Here is a 12,147-nt window from a genome sequence, read left to right on the forward strand (position 1 = left end):
GTTCACTTTGGCTTCCAGACTTTCTGTACTGTAGCTGGTGAATGGTGACAATCCTGATGGTCTCCTTTGTGTATGAAGAACTTGACTTTATGTAGATTATATAATTTTTTTGGTTGGTTGTTTATTTTTCAGTATTAAGGATTGAACTCAGGGATGTTCTACCACTGAGCTACATCCTCAGCCCTTTAAATTTATTTTGATAATTTTGAGACAGGGTCTCATTAAGTTGCTGAGGCTGTCCCTGAACTTGCAATCCTCGTGACTCAGCCTCTTGAGTGGCTAGGATTACAGATGTGCACCACTGTGTCTTCTGGGGTAAACTGCATCTTTTACTTGTGATTATCAGCAGAGGTTGCTAATGGAGAAATTGTGGGACTCATAGCATACAAAGATATTTGTTTAAGCTGCAACAGGCAGTTTTGTACTTACATGAAAAGATACCAATAATGGCAGCCTCTTTCTGGTCACCATCCATAAACCATATTATCTGATTTCAGCTAAGGTGTTTTTATATTTAACAGATGGCAAATTTTATTGGGAATTAAGTTTCCTATCAAGGATAAAACTAGATCATTCCCTTGGTGAGGTCCTCATATTCAAAGAAAGCATCGTTTTTATCTAGCTCTAATTTTAATATTAAAAACCCAATGATGTGCAACAATAGCCATAAAAAATGTCAACTTTGATGCAGTAATTCCATTTCTGATGATCCAAATATAAAGAAATCTATGCCCCTGAATTTATTGTTACACATTTGTGACATGGTTATTTAAAATAGCCAAAATATTTAACAATGGAGAACATCTGTACAAGTTATGAGCTGTCTGGTAGATTTAAAATGTGTAGATGTTGTCTTATGTAGCTACTAAAATTTTGTTCGTAATGCATGTACAATAATATATGAAATCTGCTATAATGTTTTATATTATTATCATATAAAATTGTATGGCAACAACCAGCTAAACTATGAGTACAGAAAATGAACATTACAGAACCAGAAATAACTATATCAAAATATTGACATCCTTTGTCTCTGAAAATTGGGATGTTAAATCAATTATCCTTTTAATCCTGATTATTATTCTACTTTACACAATGAACATATTGTGGTATGTCCAATTGATAAATCTTTTCAATTATTTAGAAAATTTTGTTTTCTGATTTATTGTATGGCTGTGAGACTTTGCTTGTTTTATGTAAAAGTTTTAATTTTCATTAAATTCTAAAATTAAAACAACAGCAAACAGTAATCAGCTTGGTTATTAAATATAATTAATTATGATTTGGGTTTTTTTAGTTTGAAACTTACAAAATACTTTTATTTATGTATCAAATTTTAATTATTTGGTAAAATTATATATTGATTTTAATATTGTCATGATAAGATAAATAAAACATATTGGGAAAAATTCCAGAAATTTTTCTATGAATCATTTCATTTATATTTCAAGGGAATGTTAAATGATCAATTCCAATACTCATCAATCTGATAATATTTTTTTAAAAAAAGAGATTAACTCTGAAGGGAAAATTACAAAAGTATCTACTACTGTGTCAGTGTGTCTGTGCCACCTCTCTCCAAGTGATAAAATATCTTTGCTTTTGCTGACTCCTGATTGAAACTTGGTCATAAAAAATTTTGTCAGAGAGGAGTTAATGTGTATCAGAAGATCTAGGAACAGTTTCTGGTATTCTGTTATATGCACTGGTATGAATGTTTTGCTTGTGTTATAAATACGAGTAGGCCTGAACTATATCTTTTCCAAAGGAGATATTTACATGCTAATATTTAAAGATAGAAACCAGAGTAGAAAGGTTACAAAAACCATCGCAGTCCTTAATGCCAGAGATCCACAGATTATCTCCAATGTGACCTCCTCTGTGGCAATCCTTTGGTGTTGGTGACTTAATATGGTCATGGATTGTGTGGTTACAAAAGTTCAAGTATTTCAGCTCTACAGTAAAAACATTTTAGATATTCAACTAAATTGGATTGGTAACTTGTTACAAATGTCAGTTTACAATTATGTGACTTTAATGGTTTTGTGGTGGGTTAATACATTAACTCACTGTCCCTATGGGAGCCTGTCTTTAACATTTTGATATTCCAAGTTCACTGTGCAGTGCAGTGGGCTTTGTAAACAAGGCCCAACTTTGGTACTGAAGCAAGACACGTGAACATTACGTAAAGTGCCTGGAATCTGCTTCCCTGAAAGAAAATGGACTCTTCGAGGGATGAAATAAAGGAATGTGCTGACGCAGTGATTGTTATTTGTCTTCTCAGTGTTCTCCATAACTCAAAACTCGAGTGAACATATGATGGAGGATACCTGTCAATAAGGTTTAGGCGTGTGGGCAAGAGTCTGTAGTGATCTTACTCTGATTTTCTCTCTAAATATGAAGACATCTAAAATGGCAATCTCTATAACAGGGACATATTTAGTATTGTTCACTGACAGCATAATTTCTCCCTACCATCACATTTATTATTGTTTAATTAAATAGAGACAAGTCAAGTGGTTCAGAAAGAAACGAAGTAAATGAATCCCCATCATTCTTTACATAATTAATGGTATTCCCTGTGGACTGAACAATTTATTAAATTGCTGAGCAGAACCACTTTAGACAAACATATTTATGCATTTTGAATGAAAGACTATTCTAGAAACTTTAGAATGTTGAAACAAGAATGAATCAGTAGATTTAAAAAAAAAAATTGAATGTGACCATGTGTAGGAGTGGAAACTACTGACAGCACCCTATTACTTATGTTTGCATTCAAGTACCTTTAATGAATTATATAGCAATTTTGAAATTAAAATTATGTGCAAAAAATAATATGTTCAATTGAGGTATTAAAAATAAAATATATAATACTGAAGAAGAACTTGTTTACAGGGTAAAAACAATTGTATCCTTCAGACCATGTACTTTTCCCTATGGAATAAATTACAAGTGAAATTTCATGTTGGAATGGATCCAGCTGTTGTATGTGTACCATGACGAAGAAATGTCTAACGTTGAAACTTAGGTCTGTCAGGAGATTTTATTTTATAATATTTAAGGTGAGTGGATATATATGCTTAAGAATATCTTTTATATTTCTTGAGATAAGTTTTGCACAGGGACTTCTGTCCAGGATAGCATAGCTGTGATTATTCCCCACAAGGCTACCAGCAAGGAAAAATAACCTAGAAAAAACAGATTAAAAAAAATTAGAATCCACTAATAGAAAATCTAATGATCTCTATCTATTTTGTTATTTGCATTTGGTTTTAGCTAAGTTCTATTTTAGCATATTTTAAAAATTATTAACAACAGTATTTTTCAAGGCCACATTGCAAATTAAAATCATTGACCCAGATGAAAAAAAAATTTGCAAAATAGGTTTCTGTTGTGAATGTCAGTCATAGCTGGTTCATGTTAAAGTGCCAAACTGCTCCAGCAAAGTTTTTAGTGGAAGAATGCATTAAAGAATTCAAGTAATTCAACCAAAATTGCAACAATTAATCATTATTCTTGAATAAATTCCTAGAGGAAAATAACACACTATATTGTGCTGAATGAAACCTATACGTGAAATTATTTCCCATTTCTGAAATGTATTATTTCAAATATAATGAGAATTAATGCCTCCATGATTCTCATATAATATCAAAGCTGTCGTTATGTTCTGTCAGGACAGAGTATTTCTGGGATACTATTAATCATAGTGAAGAAAGTAAAAATAGTTTTATGAAATATTCTAGACCCAAAAGGGAGGGAAGACATTAACTTCTTGTCTGATATATTGGGTACATTAATATACAATGCATCTTCTGTACTTGACCTTAAGTGTCAAGAATATAATGCACCATTTCTCTTTTCATAAGAAGTACTTTAAAGAGGTGTTCCTGGTCAACATTATTTTGGCCACAAGGTGAAAATGATGAAATGCATTAAAAATTAAGTATACAACTTATTAATATAAAAGTTATGGGTCTATATGCATATGTTCCTCGGATGCTAAGTCTTACCAATGAAACTTTCCCATGTAGATGAATCACCAACTTGGGGCAGTAACTTCACAAAATGTGTTTCTATCTGCATTTTAAGCTTTGTTCCAATACACTGAGTTAATAGAACTTTCTATATCTTCAAACAAAATACAAAATTAGAATTATTTCTTTTGGCATATAATTACATCAATATTTATTCACAAAGAAGATGTAGATTCTTAACTAATACAGGATATTCATGTTAATGATCTCAAGGTAAGGAGTTCTTAAGTATTCACCCCAAAGCATTGCTGCTTGACTAAGCAGCACTGACCAAGTCAATCATCAAAACATCAGACCTTCTCTTTTTTTCCAGAGGAGGCTTCCAGGGACATGTACCCTATCTTCTACTCTATTGTGACACCATGTATCTACATGTGAACTTGGATTTTTAGTTTTTAGACCATTCTATAGCTGGTAACACAGGGGAATGTATCATGTTGTACAATGGGGGCAAATGAGCATTGCAATAAGACAGAGATTCCTTTAAACCCTAACAACTGTCATTGGAGACTTAGTTTTCTCTAAATGGTTATGAAAATGCTTTCCATTCTAGGTTTCCTTAGTGTAAGGTAATATTATTTAAATTACATTCTTGGTTTAAAGAGGATTTACATAAATGTTAGTTAGCTTCTTTCAAATAACATCGTGTAAAATGGCAGAGATTGATATTAGGTTTCCATCAATTTTGCTTGACTTCCTTCTATTACCTTTCTTTCATTTATCTACCAATGGGTCAGATCATATAACTTTTTAAAAATTTCCAGTAAACTTTTTTTTAAAAGTGGAAAATCAAGTTTTTAATTCATATGTAAAATGAGCATTTTTTTAAAAATGGTTATCAGCAAAAACATGAGAGAGAAGTTGGGCATGGTGGTATGCACCTGTGATCCCGCTACTGGAGAGACTGAGGAGGAGAATGTCAAGTTCAGGCCAGCCTGGGCAATTTAGTGAGACTCTATTTCAAAATAAATTAATAAAAAGGGGTGTGGATATACCTTTGTGGCAGAGTGCCTCTGGGTTCAATCCACTGTACACAGAAAAAGAAATAGAGAGAGAAAGAGAGGTAGAGAGAGAGATGTTGGTTGCTTGGTTCAAAATAATAGATGAAGAGTCATTTTAATAATAGTGATTAAAGCAGAAGTCTGGGTTATAGAGTTTAAATTGCTTTAAAATCTCTAGTGGAACTCCCAACACTAGAGCAAGTACCTTGAGTGCAGAGAAAATATTTTTTATGCTTAGGAGAAAATAAAGCCCAATGCCGTACTGTGCTAGGTGACTTTCTATCTTAGAAATGCCATTAGGAGATGAGTTTAAATTAAACAATAGATACAGATTTGTATTTTATCAACTGGAAGATACCTCACAATCATTTGTGCAATGCCTGTACTGATGATGTTTGTAGTGAATTTGAAAGACATTTATTTCATCATTTTATTTTATTTACCATGTGTTAAAGCATTTTAGGAACCTACTTCCATATGCTTGAAGCCACCAGCCCCCCCCCCCCCCCGACTGTCTTCTTCACAGCACTTCTACTGAGAAATTGGGCCCTCATGAGGTCAGTCTGCTTTGGGAGCTTTCGCTTCTCCAGAACCTTGGAGTAGCCCTAGAAAAGAGAAAAAAAGTGCTTATAGTCAGGCACCGGGGGGACCAGCTCCCAGAGGGAGGAGGGATGGCAACCAGCCCTCACTTTCAGTACCCAGGTAGGGCTGTGTCTGCTCTGGGCACTGAAGGAAACTGATTATCCTCACCAGTGAGTCAAGAGCAGCAGATTCTCTCCCAGGACTTGAGCATAAAACAGCCAAGTCTGGAGGTGAATTTAGTCTCAGTGGAAAGAGGTTGATTTTCAGAAAAGCTAAAACTTGGTTGATGGCAGCATGGACAGTAATACAATCAGCTTAGTCAGGTACAGATGGAGGGCAAAAAATGGTTCTTGAGCAATTTATTTTTCTAAATAAAAGTAAAAGAATGGAGAAGAAATCTGTTAGGATGTATTTTAGTGAGAAAGAATATTTGTATTTAGTTGTCAACTAACTTGACAAGCAGGATAATGAAAACCCTCAAAACTAGTCACTATTAGGAAATAGAAGTAATTGTTTTTCCTTGGAAGTTTTCTCAATTTATAATAATGCATTTATTTTGATGTTTATTGGCTTGAGGTTCACTTTCCCCTCTTTGAAGGTAGACCATTATTATTAGAACCATGTGCACCTTATACAACGTTATAAAGTCAGTGTTGCATCTTGCACAGTGATATGCGCTGCTGCCAAATAAAGATTTGATGAATGACCAATGTGAGTAAGTACTTGAAGGATTGTTTGAAAAATAGAATCACAAAGCTGTAGAAAAAAGTATTTAATATAGAAAAAGTTATCATAATTCAGTAAAATCCTAAGTAGAACTTTAAGTTCTTTAGATCTCTTTCTCTGTAGCAGACTCATTTTGGAGTGAAAACAAAAGTAGCAACTGGATGTCAAAACCAAAACAAAACAAAACATACACACACATAAGCTAATGAAAATTCAACTCTTTTAAGTCATGAATAAAAATTGTTAAGCACTAAAACAAATTTTCTGTTTATTTCTCAAAATTTATATATCAGACAATATATTTTCATTCTGTGAAAAAAATTTATAAAGCATGATCAAAATTTCTATACTTCACTCTCCTCTCAAGAGAAATAAAGAAGACTAATTATTTACAGTTGAAGTAAGACTGATTAGTGTTGCTTGTTCCTATGACTAATTAATGAGGAAATGGCATGTCCTTACCCTTTGATTTGTTGCTGATTAATAAATCAATAAAGTATTACTGGAAGGGAAAAAAAAAAGAACAGAAACACAGTCATATAATGAGACGAAGCTTGCCCTTTTTCATCTCTGAATGCTCATGGTCTCAAAAAAATCCACATCATAAATGAAATTAGCTGGGACCATTGCCAAACTTTTAAAGGGGGACTAGAATTGATGGCTCATGAAGATTGAATTATTAATTCACCCTGGAACATGAAACTCCAGGACAAAGTTGGGACACAGCCATTTTGACTGGGACTTGTCATTGCTCTGCCCGCCGAGTGTTACCTTCATTAATAAACAGGAATTTAAAATGTGAGATTTGTTATCACAGGTCAGTTCTTTAGAAGATGCCTCACCCTAGTGTACGTGTTCGGTTTGAGATGCGTCCAAGTCAAATACAGCTGAGATTTTTTGTGTCACTCTGTCCAAGTGACATATCCCATATCTATGAACAGGATCCTACATCATAGACATTAGCTACCTTTCAGTATTTCCTGCAGTTTAGATATGTCAACCCAAAATGAAGAAATGGAGATTTTTGTAATGAATCTCTAAAACTCAGCTCCTTTGAATACCTCTCTCTGCAGGGGAGATTAGTACCATTTATATGCCTGGAAATGAGCTATCAGGGAGGCCCAGAGACAGCCTTGGACTAGAAGCTGAAAAGCCTTTATTTAGACTTCCCTCATCCCTTGACAAATCACATACAAGTCTGCAAGTTGGCAACTCTATACCTGTGTGGCTGCATGTCCATGAGATTACCGTCTCTTACTGGACTGGTGAGACAAATCCTTCACCTTTGAATTCTCCTTGACTTCCATCCTCCTGAGTCATCTGTACCTACTTAACATCAGCTACCCTGTCAAACCAATACCTAGGTAGTACACAAATCCCAGCTGTGTTCTATGCCTGTAGGGTAGGTCAACATTTTAAAACAGAAAAACACCATATTCTCAATTAACTTGTTTTGATGAATGATCTGTTGCTTTTAGAACCTTCTGGACCTGCCATGAAATCTGAAACTTTCGCCCACATCTTAGCCAAGTAGCTCATGTTACCATGGTAGGGGCTTCAAAAAGAGGTCCATTTGGCCAACCCCCACTATTCATTAGAAAGCCAGTCCTTGTGTTTCAGATAATTCACACTGTCAACCCATGACAGATTTTAAATCACCATGTTTTCTGATTCTCAGCTATACTTTTTAGCTATATTTTGTACTTTCTATTTGTGTGCATTTTTAAGAAACTTCGTGAATTAGACTATAATATCCTTGATTTTTAAAAATGATATCACTTTGTTTTTAGATACTATTTCTTACTGGAATCTTAATTATATTTAACTGTTTTTGCAGCCTTGGACTAGAAGCTGAAAACCCTTTATTTAGACTTTTCTCATCCCGTGTGAATCTAATACGATTTTAGGAGGTTCTACAAACCAGAAAAATTATATATGTATATATAATTTTTAAAATATATGTGTCATGGGGTCAGGAGAATTCAGTAAGACAAAGAGTAAAAGTTAAGAGACTTTATTGGAATGAGGTAAGGTGTGGGGTTGCAGTGAGGACACCCAAGAACATCCCCCTTTGGACTCAGAGGAGATGTTGGGTTATATGTGCTTCTGAGTTTTTTGCTCATCTTTGGTGAACTTTTTACTAGGAGTGATTTGTGCTAAATGAGGAGTGATTGACAGATTCCTCTGTCTTGCCCATAATGCCTGTTTTCCATATACCCAATTCTCATTCCTGGGCTTTATATTCAATTCATGATATGTAAGTAATATAAATGAAGTCTTAGTAGGGGATTCTTCCCTCTGGTTTATTATAGGCCAGGCGTCTCTGTGCATGCTTCTCAGAATGATTGGGCAATCCTTTGGAAAACAGGTTCTTGATGTTTCCACTTCAGAAAGTTTATTCTTCTGATAGCTTCAGGGGGCAAGATGAAGGGGAGGTCCTTAGCTTCAGGTCAGCTCTACTAATCAAGGTGAGATTTGGCCTGAGTCAAGGGCCCCTAATCTATCCTACCCCCATATATGTATGTATATATAACAAATCAATAACAAAGCATCGTTAGTCATAGGCATTTTATCACTAGTGATTTCAAAGTACTTTATTAATAATCTTATAATAAATCCAGAACTTACGTCTTTATATACACTGAAATTCAGTGTAAATATGAAAATACAGTTACCTATTATATATATGTAATGCATGCGCGCGCGCACACACACACACACACACACACACACACACACATATCCTAGAAAACTCTTCCTGTAAGAGACATTCTGTAACTGTAAAATATTAACAAATAATTGATGCTGTTAGTATTGAAAAATTCATTTACAAATTTTGGAAGTTTGGTCTCTAAATTTAGAATATCTCTTTATGTTTCTCCCACTAATTCAGAGGTGGCCAAGCCAATTCAACCATAACTACTCAAGTTTCTGCTAGGATGTGACCCACGTACCTTTCTAGAACTGTAATATTTGGAGAAATACTCACATTAAATTTTTGTGAGAATTACTACAAACTCATCAAGATATGAGCCCCGGCACAAAACTGCTACTAAAATTTGGGCTAGAAAAAAAAAATACAGACAACTAAATGAAAATACCATAAAGCAAAAAGGAAAACCTTGAGAGTACAGCTTTATAACACTAATGTCACCCTGAGAGAAAAGTTAGAACTTACCAATTTTTTCCTGGTGATGATCATTGATTTTACATCATGGAAATGGTTGATTTAAGAACTGATATTTGAAAGATTCTTTTCCAACTTTCCTATTTTAGCTACAGAATTACACCTTTTTCAAGATTGCCTGAGGAAAATTATCATCATCCTAATTTAAACTTGTAGTTTTTCAGATGTCTGAGGTTAAGGTCGACTTTATTCAGAGTGATGGCTCCTTAATCTCTAAGCAGCTTCCATAAAATGGATGTACACAGCAGCTTTTATGGTGAAATCAATTGACATGTTTTTTATTTTTCATCGTTTGGTGGTAAGGTGTCTAGCATTGTTTATGTTACTAAGGCCCATACCTAAAGCTATAAATAAAATTTTGCTTTATTTTTTTTTCTTTTTTCCCCAAACAATACCCAGTTCTATACCCCTCCGTATACTGTGTACCATCACTCATCTGGAGGGCTGGGTTTCACAAGAAAATAGTGGGATAGTGGTCTCGTTCATAATCATTTAGCTTTTCAAGCTTGAACAAAATTGTATGGAAATGAAATGACTAGGAGATTAAACAAATGATATGTGATCATGAAAAAACAAACTGCAGAAGTTTAGCCTATGTCTACCCTCACAGTGCAGCAGTGACCTTGGGCCCACTGTCCCCTGATAAACATTGGTTTTCTGTGAGTCTTGAAATGGTTGGTGGAGGTGATATGCTTTCCTGGGCAAGTCATTCTGAGCATTTTTTATGTTATTGTATTGTTTTGTTCTGGCAAAGAGTGGAGAAAACTGTATCAATAGTATATTATGATTTTCCTTATATGATTCATATCACTAGCAAACCCCACCCCTTTTATATAGCAAGTGCAGGTGGTTAAATCTAATCCTATTGGGTAATCTGCGTTGGATTGTCAAACAAAATAACCCCTGGTTTACTATGGCACATGCATTCCTATTGCAATGTTCTGTTATTCCCAAATAAGCTTCCTAATATATGGAGAATCTTGCTCTGTTCATTATTTAGGTTGACAAGTGCAAAATCTCTTAGTATTGAATATTCTCAGACTTAGCCCCTCTCTCTCCCTGTTCTCTCTAGTAGGTCTTGAATGTGTGGCTTAGTCAAGGAGATGGACCAGCTGCCACTTGATTCCAGATAAGTTGCTGTGTCATTTGGTCCCTAGGTGGGTGCTGGCAGTTGACTCTGGAGGTTCAACGGACTCAGAGTCCTCTAGGATCTTTCTGCGGCCATTGGCTTCTCAAGTATGTGAATGTGATCATTCTGGATAATGATCTAGTGGTACTCAGTCCTTCCAGAGCTCTCAGCCTGCAAGTCAGAGCTCCTCCTTTTGATACCGGGGCCCCACCCTGATGCTCAGGAGGTTGCTCATGGCTTCATTTGGTTTCCATCTGCATCGCTTGCAGTTAGTCAATCTCTCCTTTCCATGGAAACCTTTTCTGTAGGATCCTGAACTCGACTTGCTCTGACTGAGCACCTCCCCACCCCTCTCCTAATGGATGTCCATGGACCTAGGAAAGCTGCTGGCCATCACCTTGTAGAAGTGTCCTGGGCTCTCCTGTGATGCTTTCTCAGGCCTTGATTCTCCTAACCACATTCACTTTTGCTTTCACTTACTGACAGCAACTTTAGCCAGTGGGTGTGGCGGGCAGCCTATGAGGTTAACTCTCTTTCAGATCCTAAAGGAGACACCAGGGTACACTCTCTTCTATCCAATTTGCCACCTCTCCCTCCAGCACAGTAGCAGGCAGTACCAAGATACAACCATCTCTCCACTCAAGTTCCTCGTCTCTGCTCTCCTTTCCCGGAGGGCAAGAAGGGGTAGAAACCCTATTTCTCCTCTACTCTGGGTTACATGATCTGGTCAGGCAGATTTTTATCATTTGATATGTTCCGTTGAATTAAAGGAATTTAGGTAAATCCTGGATTTCAAGACCTTTCTATTGCTGTGAGGAATTGCTTTGATGCTTAAAGCCAACCAATGTCCTCTTTGTTCTAGGATGAATAGATCCCTTCTTTCCTGGGGTAGTATGTTTCCTGTGAGTCCTTGAAGGTGAATAACATGGAGAGGAAAAACTTTCAGGAAAAAAATAAAAGCACATCATTCTCATATTTCCCTGAAATCATCCTTATGTGTTAAGTGCATGCATGTAATGTCTCACTGAGATTCACACTGACTTAAAATACTGGTCTTTATTGTGTAGATGGAAACACAGAGGATTAAAGGGTATAGTGAACTTGGACCAAGTAACACAGTGGTCATAGGAAGAGCAAGTTCTGAATGCAGATATGAGAACCCCAGAGAACATATGCTCATCAATCTGACAATGCCTTTTTGACAGCAGTTATCTAGAATATCTGTTTGAGAAGTTGAGAACTATTTCAAAACACTGACAGATTTGATCTGGGGGTGAGGGAGAGGCGGTAGGAATATGTATTTGAGAACACAACCTTCAGGCATCTTGAGGAGCCCACTGCAGCCTGACCATGTACAATAAGTTTTCTTCTTTATGCAATGCTCAACCAGTTGTCCAAAATGCCTTATTCTTTACCATAGCAACCCAGGCACTGTACTCGAAAATATCAAAAATCTTTCTGCCCTTTTACTTATATTTAAAA

At 35.7% G+C, this 12,147-nt stretch overlaps 1 protein-coding gene and 1 non-coding gene across 2 annotated transcripts in view; one reads left to right on the forward strand and one right to left on the reverse strand.

Moving 5' to 3' along the window:
- Cntnap2 (contactin associated protein 2) overlaps positions 1–12,147 on the forward strand; it is a 1,898,037-nt gene that overhangs the window by 73,931 nt on the left and 1,811,959 nt on the right. The gene's annotated exons all lie outside the window — the stretch shown is intronic.
- On the reverse strand, positions 5,748–5,853 carry LOC144375531 (small nucleolar RNA SNORA3/SNORA45 family). Its single transcript, XR_013435598.1, has one exon. It is a non-coding gene; the product is annotated as a small nucleolar RNA SNORA3/SNORA45 family (small nucleolar RNA).

The sequence above is a fragment of the Ictidomys tridecemlineatus genome, chromosome 2 (genome assembly GCF_052094955.1).
Source record: "Ictidomys tridecemlineatus isolate mIctTri1 chromosome 2, mIctTri1.hap1, whole genome shotgun sequence".
Lineage (NCBI taxonomy): Eukaryota > Metazoa > Chordata > Mammalia > Rodentia > Sciuridae > Ictidomys > Ictidomys tridecemlineatus.